Genomic DNA, 22,984 nt, shown 5'->3' on the forward strand with positions numbered 1-22,984 from the left:
CCTGCTTTGAGTCGCTCGGCGGCGAATTGTTGCCTTTTGCACTATTGGAGTGCTGCTGCCTCTCCTCTTTTGTGTTCAACGTGCTGGTGTTCAGCCAGAGAGAGAGAGTGGTGGATGCGAAATATAAATCACCCGCTCGTTATCTAGTGTGCGCGTAATGGCCGCGGAGAGAGAGAGAGAGAGAGAGAGAGAGAGAGAGAGAGAGAGAGAGAGAGAGAGAGAGAGAGAGAGAGAGAGAGAGAGAGATAGAGAGAGAAAGGCAGGCACCCTCGTCCGACACACGCTGCGTGGAGACCAGCCAAACCGAAATTCGCGCCGACTGCAACTTGCCCCCGAATTTTTATCTCGCCTGATTAAGTGGCAACTCCCGCTCTTTACTCGCCGGGCCATTATACTGGTCTACGCATTTGTTTGCCCAAATTGGCCTTCTGTTTTTTTTACTCTCAACTCCTGCCGTTTGAAAATCCTGAGAGTTAAAAACTCCCTTTGAACATTAAGCACCAAAATCCACCCTATATATTAGTCGAAAAGAAGAGGACATTATTTTAATGAGTTTAAACAAAATAAATCTCTCACAAAAACTCTGGATAAGAGAGCTCAAATATTCTTTCTCGCATCTGTCACGCATGAAATTGAGAGAATCGTTTCATATTTTTTATAATGTGAAATGATGTGAGAATATAAAGTAAGAAACTGAAAATTACATTTCATATTTATGAGAAGATTAAAAAGAGAGGAAAAAAGATTCAAAGAGCTAATTGCATTTTGTTACGTTGAAGTTTGTAAAATCATATTCTCCCTTCTCATTTATATCATTTTTGAAAAACTTTTATTAATTATGCAATTTTTTTTACAAAACAATTATCTTCACTGAGGAAATATTAACTCTCAAATTATATTACAAGTTATTTAATAATTTAATTTATTGTTTATAGGTTCAGAAATTATTTTTAAAAATTGTATTAAAAGTGACTGATATCTATGCTTGTGATTTTCAAATCAATCAACAATGATAAAAATCTGGAACAGGTGAAATTAATCCCACTAATCAGTAATAATACCAATAAAATATTCCATCCATGTTATAATGAATTATTTTATTGGCAGATTGCTTTGGCAGTCCGTGGGTAATGGGTTTGATGGTGGCGGAAAAAGCGAATCGGCCCGTCTGGCTTGCCGAGCAGCAGCTGCGTCGCTTCCCGACTCTCTCATTATTCCGTTTAATTAGACTGCGCCGGCCGTTGTGTTAATGAATCAGGCCGAGCCAACAGCGGCACTCATCATTTCGCAAATTATCAATTCGCGCAAACAACTCTCGCGGCTCGTGCATAATTTAATCGCATCATCATCATCATTATCCAAATAATAATACATTCACAGGCAGCGAACTTAAACGGGCCCCTCTCGGATTTACTCGATATTCCGATTTAGTCGCTTTTCGCATATTAATTAACTCTTTCTTCTTCTTTTCACCCTTTCGCGAGGAGAGAGAGAGACGCTGCCGGTTTAATTTTCTATTCATAAGCCGGCGTAGGAAATTCAAATGAACTTTTCTCTCTTGGCGCGTCTTTTCATATTCATGAGCCCAAGAGAGACTCCATCTCACTTTCCAGCGCCAGCCTGTCCGCCGAATTCGTCCTTTTTATTCTCGGCGCAGCGACAACAGGTGAACTTGCGCGGCTAATAAATTTACGAGCACTTTTGCCGCACAATAACTCTGGCAAGGGTGCCGCAATAAATAAATTTCCGCAGAGAGCAAAACCACGCAGCAATTACTCGTCCGTCGGCCAAGAATAAATAAAATTTAGCCTGGGCCAAAGTTGGTGCTGCGCTAATTTATCGGTGCAAACTTTTCAATAAGAATAAACAGCAGTCGAACCGAAACTCTTTTGCCAGGAAAAGTTGGTGCGAGGCAACAAAGTTGCGAGCGAGGTGACGACGAGAGACGCGAGAATTCGCAGGCGGTAAACGTACTTTTGCCGAAAACCACTTAGAGCCGATGGATTTTTGCCACCGAGCGAAACATTCTTAGGGGAATTAGTTTGTTATTTATGTTTCGCCCTCTCTCTCTCTGCCGCTGAGAGAGAAACACAAGGACAAAGTTTTTGCACTAAATTAAATAAATTTTCGCCTCTGTAAATCCACCAAATGCCTCTCTCAGAATTTAAATTATATGAGTACAAACTTTTTGCTCTTTGATTAAAATTGAAGAATTTTTGTGTTTTCGGTTCAGAGCAATTTTGAATTCAATTTTATACACCTTTGTTGCAAGTGATTAAAGTAATGACAAAAATTCTATCGTTTGTCATGGAACTTATTGCAAGTTTATTGTTTTTATTTACAATGAAATTAATCAGAATTTGGAGCGTTAAACCATAAAATTATAAACATTAATTTTAAATTTTAACCAGTTTTTAAATGTAATTTAATTATGAATTTTGAACCCCTGTTGAAATTGGCAATTACAAGTATTCAAGTTTTTCTTTCAAAGAGTATCTTCTCACTTCAGCTGCACTTGCAACATCCTCTCCTCTTATGAAAAAATATATAAATATCAAAGAGCAATTTTCTGGTGTATACTTCTCACGATATAAGTTTGCATTGCAATATCGAGTCGATTGGCGTGCATTTAAAGGGAGACGGTGAAGCCTCGCCTGTTACACTGTTTTGTGTGTGGTGTGTGTGCCGATAGCAGAGAAGTGGAGAGCTTTGAAGTTTTGCTGCCTCGGGAACGGGCGAGTTTGCCTCTCTCTCGGCTGCAGCACGTAACAAAAAGAGCTTTTCTCTCGGTGCACGATCGGTCTAGAGAGTCTCTCAATCCGCTGCAAATTGCCCGGCCGGCTCCCGCGGGAATTTCATTTCGGTCCGGTGGAAAAGTGATTCGGCAAGGAAGGCAAAAGGGCGCATTCCTCCGCAGCCTCCAGAAATAGTTTCTCTCTTGGCCTGAAGGTCAATCAGAATCGCCGCTTTTCGCTCTATTAGCGATTTGCGGCCGTAGCGTCGGACGCGCGCACCGAAAATGTTTCCGACCAGGACCCTTTCAACTGCCCTGATCGGCCGATTGTTAATCACGCCAATTTGGCCCCAGTGCGCCACTCTCTCTCCCCATTAACCCTTTGTCAACCAGAATTAAACGACTTGCAAACACGCACGCCAAAGAATTCAAAGCATCCGATTCACCAGAGCATTGAAATCTCTGCCTTTTGCTGACAATGAGTTTTGCGACTTCTCAATAAAGGGTCAAAATTATTATTCACAAAGGGTAAAATTATTATTTTTTTTTTAAATAGGAGATTTCAGAATATTTAAAATTAGCCAAATTTTTTATCTCAATTTTTAAATTAATTGGAGAACAGCCAATTTTTTTTTATTTAATATTACCTCATTTTATTTGGCGGATTTTAGATGATTTTTTTTTTTAAATCTATAGCGCATATTTTTCTGAAATTAGGTGATTTTAGACGAAATATTGCATTCCAAAATATGTGATGAAAGATGAAAAATCTCAAAATAGTGTGAAAAAAAAATATGAGGTGATTTTAATCTTAATTGGACTTTACCTTGATTGGCTTTGTCAGTTTGGCGAATTGTTTATTGGAAAAATCAATATCCTGCTCTATCGACTGCGGGCTGCAGTCATAATTCATGAGATGTGAAATTATTTTGACAAAAATTAGTTTCAGTAAAAAAAAATTGAATCAAATTATTCCCTTTTTCCAAAAACAAAATCCTTTACAGTCACAGTTTAACATTATAAACCATTTTTACCTCAAATTTTAAAACTTTTTGCAGAAAATAGTTTAACAAATTATATTATTTACAATACTTTTGGTCAGTATTTTTCTTTAACAATAAACATGAGCTCCCTAAACCCATTGAGCAAAATCAGACATTAAATTCAAATCACCATAAATCAATCTTCGTGAGATACTAAAAAAAATTTATAATAAAGTTTGTTTGATTTTTTACTCAAATGGTCGAAATGAGTGATTTTAAAACAAAGAGGTGATTTTAACGTGAAAAGTGTGTATATTTGGGTTTAATTAGTACATATTTGTTCATTCCAACTTACAGATCTATTAAAAATTGATCTTCGTTTTGCGATTCCTGATTAAATCCAGATTAAATTCTCACGAAAAATTAATATTAAAAAAAATTATTTCAATCAAAAAACAAACTGCAGAATTGACGTGAGATTGAAATTTAAGATGGGTGTACAGTTGTTGGTTGTTGTTTACTCTTGTACAAATCAATGCAATTAGCTGAAGGGTGACTTTTGGTCTGTAAGTTGAGGAGCCGGCAAACAGCATTTGATTGTGTGCAGTCTCTGTTTGCGGTGGCTGCTGGAGGCCGCGCGCCGGTTCGAGTCAAACAGCGGCTGATTGCGCCTCGGGGAGGCCGGCCGTTGTCTAATCGACGCGATTGATTCCGCACAGACCTTCCTTCGGCCGCACACCGACCGGCAGCAAACAGATCCGTCGGTGCTGCGGCGTCCACACTCACCGCAACGCTGCTGGCCGCCGCCCTCCTGCTGCCTAAAACCACACACGTCAAAATTAATCTTTTTTGTATCGAAAAATTCTCCCACATTATCCACAAATGACATAAAGTAGCTCATTTGAATATTTTTTAATAAAAATGAGAAAATATATTGTTTTGACGAACAAGTTGCGGATGAAATAAAAATTAGTTCCAAGACAAACTTTTATTTGCGCACAATTTGCAAGCACCGCGAGCAAGGTAAGCAAACGTGGTTGAACAAGGCGGCCGATAAAACACAAGAGGGGTGTGCTGTTGTTTGCGGCCAACGAGAGCCAAGCGTGGTGAATTAGTAATTAACGCAAAGGCCCACGGCTGCTGCATGCATGCGTTGTGCCGGTTTGAATGTTTAATTGGCCGCCACCAACACTCCGCATTTAATATTCATTGCTAGACAACATTTGTGAGCCTTGCCAATCAGATTTGTAATTTATCTCGGCAAATATTGACCCTGCTCGCTCAAAAGCTAGGCCCTCTCCAAAGTGCTTGTTTACAGCTACGGCTGCGTCTAACTAACTTGCTGGCGTGTCACTCAAACCTTCAAGAAATCTTAAAACATTTGAAAGTGGCGGGGTTTATGGCCTATCAATTCATGCAAATAATTTATTCATAAAAAATATGGTTACTTCATCTGTTTCATTTTATTGATTTTTTCAATTTGATAATTATAATGTAATAATTTTAATGGGAGACATACAATTAAATTTCCTACATATTGGGCCAGCAAAGTAAGAATATTGCGGAATATTGATTTTTTTTTAATTGATTTAATTTATATTCGAGTAGTTTTTCGAAGTTTAATTTTATATATTTATTGGTTAAAAAAATTGCAATAAAATTGAGTCACTTTCATTTAGTAATAATAAATGGTAATATTGTTTATTAAATTATTTAAATAATTGTTATTATAATTTAATAGTTAAATTCCTTTTAGAACACATAATTAAATAAAATGGTGAAACTGAACAAAATTATTGAAAAAAAGGGACGAAATTAACTCACCATGCTCATTTTATTGAATTATTTACTAATTTTTTTGTAAGTGAATTTCGGTATTGATTGAATTGTGCTAAAAATGAATGGTCAGCATCCGGCAAGTCTTACAACCACAAGAGTGTCTAATGGAAAAAAATTGGTGCTGTGTGAGCAGCGTGCAATAATTGTTTCCGCGCCAATGGCCTGCACGTCGCGCACTCTCCTTTTATTGCAGCGCGGCACGTAGCTCGTAAAAATTATTCGCGCAACCCCTTCTAGCTTTCGCTCACTCTTAAGATAATTTTTCATTGGATAATAAAAGATGCGCTTTATGGACGTGCGTCGGCCGTAATAAAAATGAAATGCCCTCCGCTCCATTTTTCCTCACACAAGTGATGAAACCGCGCCAAAGGGGTCGAGAAGGTGCGGAGACGTGCGTCGTCCCTCATTTCTGCCTTCCTCGGCGCTCGCTTGCCCTTTCTTCTCCTTCGCAGTGAAAATTGAATTATAAAAAGCGGCAGCCGAAAGTAGGGAGATGAATTCTTGCCTCGTCCGCCGTTTTATGGCAGCCGGATGAATATTTCTCTATTTACATATTTTTCCACCCCTGGCGGCCTTTTCGAAATTAAAAATAAGCAAAAAATCGATCTTTCTTCGCCGCGTAAACACGTCTTTAAATCATGCATCTGATGCATCCTCCCTCGATATATCGGATGCGTCGTTTAATTTATGGCACTGCATCGACGCAGGCCAGTCCCCTCGACGCATGTTTGGACATTCTGCGCGCGATAACCCCTGCTCGCTTGCACACATAAACAAACACCACATCGATCCGTCATGTTTTACAAGCAGCCCAAATTCAAACTGCCTTCCCAAATCTTTTTTATATAGAACCGAGTTTCGTCCGCAGCAGCTTTTAAAAGTTCTGGTTCTGCTGCCGTACGTTCGAACGACTCGCGCTAATGGGCAAAAAGCAGCTCGGAGAAAAACGACAACTTTTCTGCTGCACAGCTCAGACTTTTCCCGAGACTATCGAGTGCTTCTCGCACCATTGGCGAGCCTCCGTGCGGTACATAACATAAATCGAGATTATTATTGAGAATGTTTTCCATTCCGAGTTTCTCTCAATAACATTCTATAGCTTTTATTTATATTCTAGAACGCGAGCGGCGAAGTTATCGAACCAGCAGTATTTTCTAGCACATCGACCATGTAAATTCTCATTTACAGTCTGTTTTTTAATTGAGAAATAATTATTTTGCTTCCATTTCTAAACCCAAATAAATTATTAATTCAATTAATTTATCATTTGCCAAATTTTATTTATATTTATAAATTTGAAATACTTTTAACAAAGACATTAAAAAATATTATTTCACTTAAAAAAATTACATAATATTTTTTAAAGTCTTTGTTATAAACATTTCAAATTAGTAAATATGTAAACAAAAATTAAATGATCTTTGAAATTTCCAAATTGTTTATTATACTAATAAATTTTCTATACAGAAAAATGAGTAAAAGGATTTCTAAAACCTTATCTCATGTTCTGGTTTGTAAGTAAAATTGCTTTGGAAACCAGTCTGATAAAAAAAATTAAATTTATTTGCTGGCAAAAAAATCTAAATCCGGTAAAGAAATGCTTCATTGAATTATCAAAATTAAATAAAAATTTACTCTTTCTCTGAATGCAAACGACTTCTTGTCAGAAGCATGTTGACAAACTCAATCACGCGTTTAAAAATTGCGTCGCTCTGAAATTACAGCGCTCTCATGTTTATCTCATTATTTCTTTTGACACTGCCATGTGGTTGAAAAGTAATTAAACTAAACTATTCTCGCATGTTCGACTTGCATTTAATTAATTATATTTTGTTAGATAAGCAAAGAAGTTGTTGCGTTATTTGTTTATTATTGTCAAGGATAATAGGGCTGGTCGTGTTTGATGCGGATCATGTCGTGGAAGGATTTTGCTCTCTGGGGCCGCGGAGGTGTCGAGTGACACGCGCCGCGCTGCCAGGGAAGGCGCGTTGAATTTCAAAGAGAGCTAGGAACGCATGCAGCACACGGCGAGCGAGAATTCCAGCTTGATCTTTCACAGAGAGACACACGCACGCCTCATTTTAATTTGGAGCGAGCTCTTTTGACTTCACACGAGACCCTGTCAGACGGAATTGCTGCTCTGAATCAAACTGATGAAAGCGACCGAGGAATACAAGTTTTGGCTGAAAATTTAACCCGCAGATAGCATAACTCATAACGAGTCAATTTGATCCAAATAATATATTATGATACAATTTCATGGAAGTCTTTTTTGAAATTATAAAATAACAATATTAGAAAAAGGTTCAAGGATTAATTTTTTTTACACAAAAATTTATATTAAATCCAATTTGAGTTATATCTGTTTAAAAGTTTAAATTTTGTCATTAAAATCACTATTAATGATTGTTTTTTTTTTTATCTAGAACGTGCTTTTGAAAAAAGGTGACAAATTTGATCAGATTAATTTCATTTCATTTTGGTTTTAATTCTCAATAAATAGCAAAATGTTAAAGTTTCAATTTAGCTCTCATAAATTTTGGAACTATAATGTTGGCGTTGAAATCGAGTGGTGCAGTTTGAGTTCATGGGACAAATTCCTTTCTGGAGAGCCGCAGAGACAAATTGCGCGTCGTCTGCGGGGCCATTACATTACTCGCCCTGGCATTTCGTGACTGCTCGGCCGCCCACAAATCTGCTTTTGCTTCTCAGCCTCCCGAACGCAGCAGCCCTTTTCCGCCTTTTTTCTTGCTCTCCGGCAGCGTTCGTCTGACCAGATGACGGATTTATTATGCCATTCCGCTCTCGCAAAACATGAGCCGAAAAATCCAGTGGCGACCCACTTATAAACCCACGCAAGTGCTGCTCTCAGGGCAAAGGTCGCCGAGCTCCGGATGGCAACTTTCACACCGGCCGCTGGCAGATTGATTTATTAACTCTGAAGAAAAGAAAAAGAGCATCATATTTATTTTATATTTTAAATGTTTTCGTCAGAACGTTTAAATAAAAATTTATAAAATAACCTTTGAACAAGTTAGAAGTTCGTTCTGCTTCGACCCTTTGGTTATTTTCGTCTCTCATTTTGGGGCAAATTAGGCTTCTGAAGACGTACGCGTGATCAACGAGACGTACGATACGTGATTCGCGTAGTGCCGAATTTCCGCTGCTTTTACACGTGTCTGCAGGTCAACGCGGCTCATTGCGCCGAACGAAGAGAGACACTGGCGGAATGCCTAATTCGCGTCAGGTGCTGCCGCAGCAACCGTCTAGACGCTCATAACTCTGCCCTCCTCATCGAATTCAAACGAACTCTGGTCCCAACAGAGAGTCTTTAATCACCCCGTCGCGCCCAAAGTTATCACATCAAGTGACACAAAAGCAACCCCTGTTCAAAAATACAATCAAATTTTGAAGAAAAATTTCAATTAACAGCAATAATAATAAAATTCAATTTCTATAAACTTATTTATTAAACTTTAAAATCTAAAAATTTATATTATAATAAGGAATAGAATTTAGATTAGATGCTAGTTTTTCATATAAAAGAATAGAGCTATTTGTTCCAATTCAAGTCGCAACTTGTTAGGGTGAGCTTTGCAAGGGCAGAGAGTCAATCGAGCGCAATTCAGATTTATGGTCTAATTAGCAAAGTAGTGAAAGTTTAATTGGGAGTCGCGCCCGACGCAAATGTAATCCTTGTGCGAGGGCACGCCAGATTTTACGCCATTAATGTAATTGATTTTTTTTGCGGGGGTGCGACACCCAGCCCACTGCACACCCTGCTTTTTCAAGCGAACGGATTCGTTTCCTTGCAAATCGCGCGCAGTCAATTTTTAATTGGACGGCTTCTCCCCGAGTAAGCAGTAAAATTTATCGTCCCCAAACATTTTCTTGAGGGCTGGGAAGCTTTCGGGAAAAAAAGACGAATCCGGTGTGTGTGGATTTATTTACTCGCGCGTTTTGTTTAATGTTTACGACGACCCCGTGTGCGTTTTATTTCGTTAGAGTTGAACTGAAAGGGGAGAGAGTCGGTTTTAAACGAAATGGAATTTTTATCCTTCAGACATGCTTCGCTGGCATTTATTGAGAAAAAGAAATAAAATTTAAAAAAAGCTTCACTTTCGTTTGTTTATTTTCACGTGTCCCTCGGAGGAATAAATGGTGTGCTTTGAAAATAAAAGCCAATTTATAAAAATTAGCGCGGCGTGACGTCACAATGCATCATCAATTAACGTGTGAGCAAGATTTGCAGCAGCTCATTTTCATCGCGAGATTAAAACGAGCTGCACGGCGGGTGCCGCGCGGTGACACGATTTAAATTATTGACGCGGGCCGGCGAATTTATGCCAAAAGCGTGTGCAGCCGATAATTCGCGCATGGCCATGATAATAATAAAGCACATTTATCGACGAGCGAGGCGCCGCGACAATGCATGATAAATATTCATGGCCCCGGCAGTGCACGGAGAGGAAACTATAAATTCGCGTTTGGCCAATTTGCGCGCAGAATAATGGCCGGTGTTGGAAATTTATACACAGACACTTTTCAATTTTTCGAGTGCGCAGAGACAGACGGCATAGAAGGGCCACTCGAATATCCCTTTCTGTCTCAAACACACGCGTAGATCCAACGCCCAGGAGCAAAAAAGCGCCCCAAGAGCACGAATCGCAGAAACAGAGAGGGTCCCGTTTTCCTCCTCCTCTTCTTCTACGGAGAGTGTTTGCCTTGCTCTTCGGCAATTACCCACGTGCCACGGCCAATTAGCAAAATGTCCCCTGCCGTAACGACGCGCAAAGATTTCACCCCTGCCACGTCAATCGATATGCAAAGTTTTTCCTTTCTAAATCTTGTGAAATTTTGTTCGCAGGTAATGCTCGTTTTTGGATTGCCCTGGGCCGACTGAGATAAAAAGGTGTGTGTAATCCGACGACGGCGGCAATAACACTTCTGGAGAGACGCTTGCTTGCTTTTCGAGGATAATGCGCGGGCGAGAAGTGCCTAAGAAAATATTTTGTCGCCCCTTTGAGCGGCGCCTAATCCGCTTGAATGTATTTGTCTTGCGCGTCTTTGAGGTAAACGACACTGCTCGGTGCCCTCATCGCGCGCACACAGGCCGCAAAGTGAGCGAGCGCAGGTGGGCCCAACAACCCCCAAAATAGAGAGAGAGAGTGAGACAATTGAATAAAGGGATTAGTCGGTTTCCATCTCGCCTCCATTCTTAGCAGACAAATCCTTTGTCTCTGAAACAATGAGAGAAAAACTTTCTCCGCAAACCAGAGACGGCAAAGAAGTTTTGATCCCTCTTATCTGATATAGTTGGAAAATCTGGAAAAAATCGGAAAAATTTAAATATTTATTATTCAATCAAATCAAAATAATGAAGCTACACAATTTAAAGGTATAAAAACTTTCCAAATATAAATTTATCAAGAAATAAAATCAGTCAAGAGCTATCGTTCCAAATTAACACAAATTGGAATCGAACGGAAATTGCGAAGATGCCTCGAGTCAGATGTGTTCAAACGGCCGGTGCTAGGGGCAATTAAAGAGCAAGCGGCTAATTTCGCTGTAAATAAACTTTGGAACGACTAAACTTCCGCTCATTTTATTTTATGCACCGCACACGTTTGTTTTCTCGCTCGATCTCTATTACGAGGAAAGTCTGGCGCAGCAGCATTAAGAGTCGTCATTAAAGCGCCATTCGAAGTCATTCGGTTGTGATTTCCTCCTCCGACGGCACAGAGTAACATAATCCTGTGTTGAGAGAGAACGAGGAGAGAGACTCCCTTAAACGATCGGCCATCTGAATAACGCGCTGTTAACGAGCCTCGCGTCTTTCCTCTTTTAATCAACGCGGCTGCTTTTCGTTTTTGCTTCGCGAAAAGCCAACTCAGAGAGAGACAACGCTGCTTGTTTCCCTTCATTACCTGTAAATATTCCAACTTCAATTAAATAAAAAACAGACACAATATTTTTTATCAATATTATTTAATTAATGTAGAAAAATTCTTGTTACTGGTTTTCCCATTATTTCCAACAATTAATTTTTATTTTTCAAATTAATTGTTCTCATCATTTGAATTTAAACAATTTGTTATAGCAATTTTCACAGATAAAAAAAATTATTATTAAAAAATTCAGCAACAATAATTAAATTGGGAAGGTTTAATGAAATAAATTTTAGTTTGGAATCTGCGTATTAAAAAATAATAATATTAAGTCAATAATTTTTAGTTTTAAGTATTTTCGTTGGAAAAGAGGTAGGGTCGTGTGTATAAAGTGAAATCACCCCTCAGCTTATGTGTTGGAGCCATTTGCTGGAATGTACGCGTGCATTTGCGGTCGGAGGTTTTGCAGCAAAAACTGCGTCCTACGTTTGATTTATTTTGCGTCGCGGACAGTCTGAAGCAGGTCGGCTGCATTCGAAGCACGTGTCTCCTCATCGCGCTAATGGCGAATGCACCCTTGCTCGCTCATAACGTAGCACCGCGTGTGTGGAAATTACGGCGCGGTTTTCATTTGCTGCACTTGAACGGGCAAAAACCAAACTGCTGCACATTTACGCACCGCAACTCTCATGCAAAAGCAGCGGGGAGCCGTCTCGAGAGTACCCCGCTTGCTCTGCTCAACTCTTTTTGCAAAACATGCACTCGAAAACTTTTCTAAATCATCCCCCTTTTTGGATTTTAAAGCTTTTAATACCGCAAGCGAAAAATAATTATTTTATTGTCATGACGAAAAACGTAGTAAACTTTCATATAGTTTGGTGCTTCAAGTAAATTCTGATCTCAAGATCAAACTCGTTACCCTTTCACCCCTTCCATACCGCATAATGTATTTCACCCGTTTAGGGTTGCGGCCGATCGCCGTCGTAGGTGCGAGGGGAGTATAAATTACGATTTCTAGGCGCACGCCGAGCGCATGTACAATCAGTGTGTGTCCTTCACGTGCACCTCGAGCAACGAAGATCGATCGAAAGTTGCAGCTCGGCAGAAATCGAAATTCAAAATTTCCAAAGAAGTTTCCAGCCGACGCGGTGAATTTCGAGCGAAACAAAGTGTGTGCAGAAATTCTTGGCAAAGTGCAAAGCAACCCTTTTCCGCCGCGAACACAAGGGTTGTTGCTCCCCCACGCTGCTGTAATTATTATTATGCTCGTCGGCGGACGAGCGAGAGGGCGGCCGCGTAAAAGTTTCCGCAGCTACGGCTGTTTGCATTTTACAGCTGCTGCTGCGAAGAGAGAAAGGAAGAGAGAGTTTCGTTGCGTGCTCCTCAAATAACCCTCGCACACAAACTTATGTTCAGCATAGTTAGCATGTAAGAAACGTGCGGTTGGAAAAAGTGATAACCTTTATGGTTTAATTTAACACTAAATTAAACACTTTTACTGCACAGTTTCCTGCTATTAATTAACGTCTTAAACAGATGATATTTCCTAAGAAAAATAGTTGAGCTCTATTTTTACTAAAAAAATTATATTATATATACAAAATTCAAAATAGCAACATTCTTTTTTCAATTTTTATTACTTTGGTTTTGCTATAAAAACTATAAAATTTCAATTTTATCAGGATATTCTACCAATGTTTTCAATCCAAACATTGAAAACTTGTAATCTGTAATGTAAAGTTGAACTTGATGAATATGGAGAGCGAGTTGAGCTAGTTTCTAACAAGGTACTCAATTGAACAAGATACCCTACGCTCTTGTAATCTCTTCTTCCATCTTAAAGTAGCGCAGAAAGTGCACTTGCACCTCTCATTAGCATACTTAATCACCTCTGCAGTTTTCTCTCTTGGAAGCTAAAGTAAAGATCATCAAATTCCATTATCTATCGAAAGCAAACAAAGAATGAAAAGGAAAACAAATCCTCTCCTATTTTTCCAATTTCCAACTCATGGGCTTGGGGTGGATTTGGCGTTGCTCGTGTCAGGGCCACTTCCACTTCATCCCTTGTTCCTAAAGAAACCCGCGGTAATCTCGTCAATCACTTCGTCTGCAGCCTTCATTCCCGAAAAAAGACAAATTTTCCACGAACCAATGAAATTCGTAAATAACCGGCCTACGAAATAAAAAGAGAATAATTCGACGAGATGGATAAGGGTTGTGCGCTTGTTATACGGACAAGAGGGCGAAAGTGAGTCGCTCTCGTTTTTAAAAAAAAAATTCACTTGCATGTAGATTGCGAAGTGGCCTCTCGCTTTTCAAAAGTCGAGTGACGCAGAACCAAAAAAAATTTCGCGTTCTCCTTTCCTAACGAGAGAATTTTTAGGAAAATTGTCGCTGGGACGAAAATCGATCAACTAACGAGGTACCTTACGATTCAAGCAAAGGCATTCAAATCTCGGCAGCAGTTTCCGGTGCGATTCGTCTGCACAATTGCAAATTACGCGCCCTTTCAAACGGAGTTAAATTCCTTTCACGTTTATAATAAATGATGCTCTCCCCGCGGCCGCATAATTAAAACATTAATGAAATTAAATTCGGGCCCAAGCAGAGGCTGTGTGTTGTGTTAATTAAAGCGCGAGCAAGGGGCTTTTGTGCAAATCGTTCGGTGAAAGGGCGGCTTACGACGGAAATAAATGAGCAGACTGAACTAGAGACGCCCTGCGTCTTTTCTGCCTCCTGGCCCATTGTGTTTGCCTCGTCGGCTGTGCCTAATTTGACCCTTTCATTTTTGCCCCCTTCTATGATTAAAAAATTTCCCAGCAATCGATCAAGAATGCTTAAAACTAAAGTATCAACCAATATATTTCATCATCGGTATTAGCAACACACGTCAATTTCAAATTGCAAGTGAACACGGCAAACAGCGCACCTCCATTTACAAAATTCACGCTAAACTTATCTCTCTGCGGATATTGGTTATTGACGCATGCATATATGCGAGCAGCAAATTGCGCAATCTTTTTCAATTCAAGTCATGCGTTAATTTTAATATTTAGAGACACGTGGATAAACAGAACTAAACAAGAAATGCAAGCGGAAAACAAGCGAGAACTTTATTTTTGGATATCATTTTCGATATCATGTCAAGTGGTGTTAGCGATTGTTATAATAAACAGCAAAGCACCGGGAACAAAAGAGGAGGTCGCTGTTATTTGAGAATTGGTCCCAACTTTAAATGAAAAAATGAAACATTTTTTCATGCGCATCTCTCATTTTAACTGCAAATTAATCCACCTTTTACATTTATTATTCCAACTGTCAAAATGAAAATCAACGTGAAAATCTCTTTCTCTCCGCCTGTGAAAAGAAAACACGAATGAAAATTGCAAATAAACCCTCTTTTCCCGCCGTCGCCGAGAGCGAATTGAATTCACCATTTTTCTCTCTCTTTCCTGGCGATTCCCTCAGCTCTTGTTTATTCTTCGATGAGGTTTTCGCCGAGACCGAGGGGCTTTCCGCTCGAGGTGCTTCACTTTTTGATGAGACCGCGAGCAATCCAGCGAGAAACCTTCCTTCGCTCGCTCTCTTTCTTTCTTTCTTTCTTTCCCTCGAATAAATTCGGCAGCTTCGCCACAGCCTCCAGTTTTATTCTTTCCTCTCCAATGCCCAGTGGTCCCGCAACAGTTCGCCTCCCCATTATCTCTCCTGAAGAGGAGTTGGCCAAAATCGATGGCAGTGCGAAAACGGCTTCGGATTCGGGGCGGGCAGGTAATTAATTCCTTTTGCTCTCGCCGATAAGTTAATGCCTCGTGAAATATTTGCACCCTGCGCTTTGCCTGAATTTGTCGGAGTGAGTCGCTTTTGTTTTCCAGCCCTTTGTGCGCCACCGATCGAGCGGAATGAATAAGGGTCGGCGACCGACCAACCGCGCAGAGGGTGAAAAGGTTACTGCATTCTTTGAATTCAATGCTCCAGATATTTCCAAGATTGCTTCATTGAAGTCAAATATGAAGTATTAAACAATTATTCAAAATATTTGCATCAATCATAAAAATTTTCCATGTTCAATATATATTCAAATATTCCTGTTTGTTTTAAATAAGATTTCTTAACTGATGTATTCAGAGAAATACTTCATCTTATCTGTCTTGTAAAATGAAAATAAATAATAGTCAATAAAATGTTCTCTCCGACTTAAATAAAACAAGGAACTCATGAATCTTCCATACATAAAACAACCAAGTTGTTTTACAAGTACTGGAAAAACTATTCTTCTGATTGAATATATCATATTTTTATCGTTGTGCTCTCCATTGGTCTTCCCTTGGGGCAAAAAACTAGTGGCGCTGACAATCTGATTGATTAAGCGGAATCGATAAAGTCGCACGTTGTTAACTGCTGCTTCTGCCGCCGCCCGTCGCCGATCAGCGGCAATAACTTTTTGCTCTTGGCCGTTGGGCTCGTGCCAACGATTGTTGCCATCTCCTGGCGCCGACGCCGCCGCGAGCTCTACAACAAAAACTCTTCTTTACAATTTTCATACAAAACTATTTCAACCACGCCGCCTTTGTGTACCTTTGGCAATTCCGTTGCGAGAGATAATTATCTGCAGGCTTTCGAGGCGACAAGGTGAAAACGTTCGTTTCCATTCAAGAGCGCCGCACCTCATCGTCTTTGGCTCCCCTCGACGAGATTACTTCGCTCTAATGCCGTTTTGTATCGCCCGTGCCCAATTAAGGGGCCCTCTAGTCGAGGCGAAGGTGCCTTCTAATTGCTAATGCCAACAATTTGATTTCAGTCAGTGGGCCTCTCTGCTCCTAATGCAGCCTCGATTCACAAACAGATTTCCGAGAAGATGGTTCCTTTTGATCTTCAATTGGAACGAGCGGACAAAAGAATTTTTAATCGACTCCATTATTTTTGCTCGTTCCGAATTCGGCCGAGTTTTGATTAAAACTGGCTGACAGATAAGCCGTCCGAGGGAAGAAAAACGCAGAGAGAGAGAAAATGAGCTTTGTTTAATGCTGATAAATAACGCGAGCCGGAATTCGTTTGAAGTTTTGAGCGGGTGCGACGGCGCGTGCGGCGAAAGTCGCGTCAGATAACAAACCTTGTCCCGTTCCGATCGCCTGAACCGTAAACATGCTGGTCCCGCGAAGATAGCGCGTTAATTTCCACTTTCCAAACTGCTCGTTTTTATTCAGAACGAAGCTTTTGTATAAATTATTTCCGGCCTCTTGTTTTCCTACTCGCAAGTTTGAGAGGAAAAATAATAACAACGCCTGGGGGTGTTCGTTCAACCCTCCCTATCTGCTTTCATCCCCCGCGCTATTTTTCAATAATTAAAAGCGTCTGACATCTCTTTGTAGGATGACTAAGGATAAATTTCAAATCGGCTCCCCCCTTTGCAAACAATTTTTCAATCGTACGGTTTAGGCAACTCGCCCGTCACCCGAGCAACGCGCGTTGCCTACTTTCGGAGCGGACAGGCGTTCCATCTCTGCAGCACCTGCACTCTCGTGTCGGACAGGTCGCATTAATAATGGTAATCTGGTGCGAAGGAGAGGCAGACGGGCAAAAAGCAGCGCTCTCTCGTCTTGTCGCAAATAGAAACAAGACGCTGGGCAAAAAAGGCACCAGCTGTCGACAACGACCGACTGGAGAAAAAGATAAAAAAAGAAACAGAGAATTGCTTGAGGCGGTCGTCGTCGAGGCGGAAGAAGGTTAATTAAGCTCAAGAGCTGTGCACTTTCCTGGCACCGAATTAATTGAATTGAGTCGTTTCACCGAAAGAGGCAATCCAGATATTTTTATAAAATTACTGTACAATAAAACCTGAACTTATTAATTTTTAATAGCACTTATTGGTAGAAACTGCTTTGCAGACGTTTCGGTGCCACTTTTGCTACGCATTTGAAACTACTCGCAAACTTCAGGCGCTAGGAAACGTCAGCAGGAGCGAAATGCTGTGCGAGTTTTGCTGCTTTCACTTTGCGAATTCCACTCGCACTTCTCGCGGCTAATTAGATTGCGGCCGCTTGAGATGTGGGTGCCAAATCTGCACGCGGGCAACTCCAGACTGGCAGGCGCTGCAGCCAAGAATTTCCTCACTACTTCTCACTTTCCCCAAACCAAAGGGAATACCAGTGCTGATTTCACGCTAAAATATGCTCTCAATTTTTTAAACAGACTTTTAATTCTAATTAAATTAGAGATATCCTCAAATCTTACCCACTTTTACTTACTTTTAAATTTAAATATTTAAAAAAAAGATGACTTGCATTTTATAAGGGAAATTCCAAATTCGGCAGTTTGGGTTTCCCCGGGGCGCACGAGGAAAAGCTACGGTTTTGGCAATACGGGCGAGAGGGCGGACGGGCGCCGTTGCCGTTTTTGCCATTAGTGTTGTCGGAGGGCGATAATTCACAGGGCACTAGTGTTATTGTCATCGGCTCGCTGCCCTTCGATTCGATGCGGGCCGGCGGCGTTCAAAAAAAGGCCTTTGATCTCTCACCGACAATTCCATCTCTCATTTAAGCCTAGCAATTAATTTTCGCACTAATTTCCGTTCAATCGCAAGACCGTGTAATTAAGGATTGTGTCTGCCCAGTCGATGAAAACGGCTGAAATATAAGTTTCTAGCACACAAATAAGAATTTAAATTACCTCGGAATGAATTTTATTTAATTTTTATTGTTAATCTGGTAATTTTTAATTGCTGCATTCAATTACATCGATCACTTTCTTGGCCATCTAATTGGAAATTCTTCCGCCGTCAGCCTTGCAATAAAGAGCTGCTTGATTGTTGAAACTGTGCAGAAAAAATATGAAATTTTTTGCTTAATCATCACGAGGAAAATTGAATTCCTCGATGGCGGCGGATTTGTGAAATTTCATTTCGCACAAATTCCCTCTCTCAATAAGATTACCAGATTTTAATTTGTTGCCAGCCGCTTCCTTTTTATTCCCGGCCGAGTTATTATCGAGAGGGGCTAGCAAAAAATTCAATTTCGCATAATTCTCTCCGTCTCGGATCGAGGGCCAATAAGCCGAAGCACGACCGGGCACATTCCCATTTGTTGCATGTAGAACGGGTCTTCTGAGCAATTTCCATACATGTGCATACGTTGCAAGGATCTTCAAGATGGGGCAGTGCAAAATCATGCAAATGGAAGCAAAATAACACCTTCTTCTTTACTGAAATATAGACAATTTAATTGAAGAAATGACATGCTAACGATTTAAATTTTTTTAACTAGAACAAGGATGTTGTGGGGTTCGCAAAAAACATTGAAAAGGAGTGTAATAGTAATAGTTGTTCCTGGTCTTTGGTGCACTGCCCTGCTAAAAGGGACTCTGTGTTTGGCACGCGGGAGGAGGCGAACAGCGTCGTTTTACATGACAATGGTGGCCATTTTGTGCCGAACGAGCTGCCGAGTCGTTTTGCGGCTATTTTATCGGCGAGAGAGATAAGTCTCGGACCTATCTGGCGACACTAGAGAGCGAATGAGTGGCGCGACCGCAACAATGAAGCCACTCGGGTCACGTCTGCATTCATGGTGGTCGATATATAAGTGCTGCACTTCCACTATATTTAATCCCACGGCCAGTGCCTCCGTTTGACCGATTAAAGCTCGTACAAAAGCCTTGCTCGAATTTCCAAACAAAGTTGTTTGCTGGTAGGCGTGCAAATTATCGTCTGTGTGTGTTTAGCACTTCCTAAATTTATGCAGAGTCGCGAGACAAAGGGGAATCATTTTGAAATTTGGACGGCTGCCAGCTGGAGGCCCTTTTTTCCATTTGTCAAAGGCATGAGAGGGTCTTTTTCCCGAATTTATTTTTTATTTATGCGTCACTCACTTCCAGGCACTTCCAGGAAGGCAAGGAGGCGGGAAAACGCGCCTCATTAACGCAATTAATTATATTTTCGGCGTTTGAAGGACAACTCACTTTTCCACCCTTGTGCAGTGTGGCAAATTTATGTGCGGCGACGGACGATAAACAGAGAAAGAAAGAAGGGAGATAGCGAGTGCGTCTGACTCTGATATGATGAATGGCACCGGCCTGCAGGGCGGCTGACCACCCCCGACAGACACTTTGGCCGTGTGTCGCCGGTCGGCACCGCATCTTGATTTACAACTCGCGCGCTATCTTGCCACTCGGCCGAGCGGAAAGATCGAGTTAATCACTTGGAAAGCTGCGGCAGCGCGAATTTGCTGAAATTATTTCAACCTATTTCCACGGTTGCTAGATCGAGAAAAGCACGCACAATTTGCCGCCAGTACGGGAATGAGAGTTGGAAAATGCATTAAGGTGGAATGGGTGTGGTTCAAATTATTGATAATCAAAATTATTTAATATTGATATCAAAATTTGAGCTTGACCATCTCCAATAAAATCCAGAAATTAAATTAAAATTTCAATTGGATCATAAAAAAATTAACAATTATGCATATAACATTTTATTAAATTCTTCAAATCCAGAGATTTTAGAATTTATATATAATATGTAGAAAAATTATTTAATTTTAATTTACATTTTATCTCTTTAATAATATTATTTAAGTAACTTACTGTCTCCAGTACGATTAAACTGATTGTGAGAAATAATTTTTTCAAGTTTAGTAAAAAAATCTTAAAATCAGATAATTCATTAAAATATTATTGTGTTTGTTAAGCATAAAAAATGCATGCAGAACTATAAATTTAATTATTTTTAAAATCAAATTTTTAAAACTGTTATTGAATTGCTTTCAAATTGAACCGCGAATGTTTGGAATGAAAATAAGTATTGTGAAAGGGCGCGGTCGGGAAAAGTGCAGCGCTGGCTGGAAGTTGGTTTGAAAAGTTGAAGGGTTGCGAGTAGGGTGGTTCCATAGGTTGCACCCTTGACGGGCGGAGTGGTGCTATTTCGCGAGAGGGCGTTTGTTTGGCGTGCACTCGAAACGCGACTGTGGCCCTCGCTAGCTCGGCACCTTTTCAATCGCGTGCCAATTACACCGTGGCTGTTGCAAATCGCAGTTGCAAACAAACAGCCGCTAATTGCCGTCGAGAAAAAGAGTTGCTCTCTCTCTATCTCGATCGGCGCACTTCCACGCCGATGCGCCTTCACAATGGGCAAATAAAAAAAGAGTGAGACGGAAAAATGCACTTTCGAGAGAGCAGCAGTGATTCTCGACCGCTCAAAAAGGCATTTCGCGTCATTGAGTGCGATCAAAGCAAAGTGCACACCGAGGGGACTACTTTCCTCTGCTCTGTTGTGACTCACATTGCGCGCTTGAAAAATTTATTGCCTGTGCTTGATGCGAAGAAAGCGTCCCCTAGCATTGATGAAATTCCATATTTCGTCAATTTGAAGAATTCCCCACAGGGATTTTAAAGATAAAATGGCTGAAATATTTAAATTCTACTTGTACGCGAAAAAAAAAATGAATTGACAAATAAAAACAGGAAATTTTAATTTTCTACTCAAATATTATCAGATCTTTAAAATTTCACAATTTTGTTAATTGCTTAACCTGGTGTATTTTTTTATAATTTCATTAAACATTCAATTTGATAAAAGGGATGAATGTTTGAAAATTTATATTCTAATGTAATTTTAAATTTTACTTATTTTCGCTCATTTGAAATGAAGTGTATTTTACGTTGACTTTTAATGTTCTCGTACTTTTCCAAACTCTGATTTTGCTCTGCTTTTTCCAGCTGGCGCGAATTAATTCTTGCCTGCGATCAGTCGCCGCCTGTAATCAACAACGAATGAACAAACAAATAAACAAACGGACGAACGCAAACAATTGCTGCCGAGTTTGAAGCTGCTCGCTTTTCGGCCCAACTTTTTCATTACGAAAAGCAAAGCAGCAGCCAGAGTAATTAAAAGTGGAGCTGCTGCCTCTCGCGTCGAGCGAAATAATTCACAATGTGTACCGTCCGGTGAAAGAAAATTCCGTTCGTGATTAATGGCGGTGGCGAATAGGAAAAAAAGAAGAATCGCACCAAGATCAAATTTCATCGAGCGCTCACGCGTCGTGATTTATTTCCTCCGCTTTCTATCGGCGGCCGGAATTGGAATGGAAAAAAAGAAGTGATTCATCGCGTGTCACCGCAGGGGGTGTGAGGGGTTGCGAAATTTCCTCCCCGACGCACCGCGTTTGATGTCGGTTTCCACTTTTTGCCCTCAACTACTGCTGCATCGGTCGGCGCCAATTAACTAACGCCCCTTTAATTAAACGCACGTTTGACCGTTTGTTTGTTTGTTTGAGGTGCTTCTTGTCGCCACTTGGCAGATTTATCGACGCGCGAAATTGCCGTGTGCGACAAAACGCTCTACGTGTTTTGGAAATTTCATTAGTTCGGCCCTCACTCGAAAATAAACCCACTTTCACCAAAACCGAATTCATTTCTGACTCCATAAATGGACCCAAAACTCTCTGAAACAAAGTTGCACTTGGCAAGAATTGAAATCTTTTGAAGCAGAACTTGAACGGATTAAATTCCTACCGCAAATCACCTCGGTTTGAAGTTAACTTGATTTAGTTTCTGCTGCAAAAGGGAATTATCGCCCCGAGGATGAAATAAGCGAGGGGAAATATAATTGAGGGTTGCCCGGGAATGTCAGATTACGCGGCAAGCTGGCCTTTGTACGTCGCCAGGGGAGCTCGCAAGGCCTGTTTGGAAAACAATTTATCCTTCTTTCACGATTTGGCGCAGGAAAAAGAATAACTTCATTGAAGTCGATGAAAAGTTTCCTCATCGGTGGAAGAAAGTTGGTACCAAGAGCACAGGACTAAAACTTGTTGAAATTTTTGAGAGTGGTGAAAATCGTGGAAAAAATCACTCACTCGCCATTTGGCATTCGGTTAATCGGATTTGGCGCCGTCAAGAGTTTGGAAAAAGGAGCTGCTCGGCATGCAAATCCCCGAGCGGCGCTGCTTTTTTCGTTCCTTTGGCAATTTCAATTTCGCCGCGCTGACAATGGGCCCGCAATTATTCTTGCACAAAGCCCAAGAGCGGCAGGGAGAAGAGAGCAGTCGCTGCAAGTGCAAAGGGCGTGAGTGCACTTCATGCTGCAAGCGGCAATATCGTGCGGTTTAACGAGATGGAGCGCACGTCAGAGCAACTCGTTTGTCTATGCAGACAAGGGTGAACTACAATGTTGACGGGGAAAACAATTTGTTGCAGAGAGTGCCAGAAAAACATTTGTCTGGAAATATTATCATCGCTTCAAAAATAATAATAATAATAATAATAATAATAAAATTATTGTTTATCGTCATAAGCAATAAAAAATATTCATATTTTGTATTAATTTTGACAGTTTGCTACACGGAAAATCCTTTATTATTTCCAATGCTTAGAATTGCACGATTAACAAATAATTAAGACCTGAATATGGTTTACTGTTTATAAAATTAATGCCAAATTATATTGTTATTTTTGTTTTATTTTTCTCCACATTGTTACTACAAATACATTGCTTTCATTCAATTATCCAAAAAAAAATTATTTAAAAAAAAAGGAATTGTTAGACAAAACGGCAC

The 22,984-nt window shown here is 40.4% G+C and overlaps 1 protein-coding gene across 2 annotated transcripts in view; it reads left to right on the plus strand.

Annotated features, from left to right (window-relative positions):
- Window positions 1–22,984, plus strand: part of LOC132197566 (uncharacterized) — a 190,119-nt gene that overhangs the window by 144,419 nt on the left and 22,716 nt on the right. The gene's annotated exons all lie outside the window — the stretch shown is intronic.

Source organism: Neocloeon triangulifer, unplaced genomic scaffold (assembly GCF_031216515.1).
Source record: "Neocloeon triangulifer isolate White Clay Creek 2 clone unplaced genomic scaffold, ASM3121651v1 ptg000012l, whole genome shotgun sequence".
Classification (NCBI taxonomy): Eukaryota; Metazoa; Arthropoda; class Insecta; order Ephemeroptera; family Baetidae; genus Neocloeon; species Neocloeon triangulifer.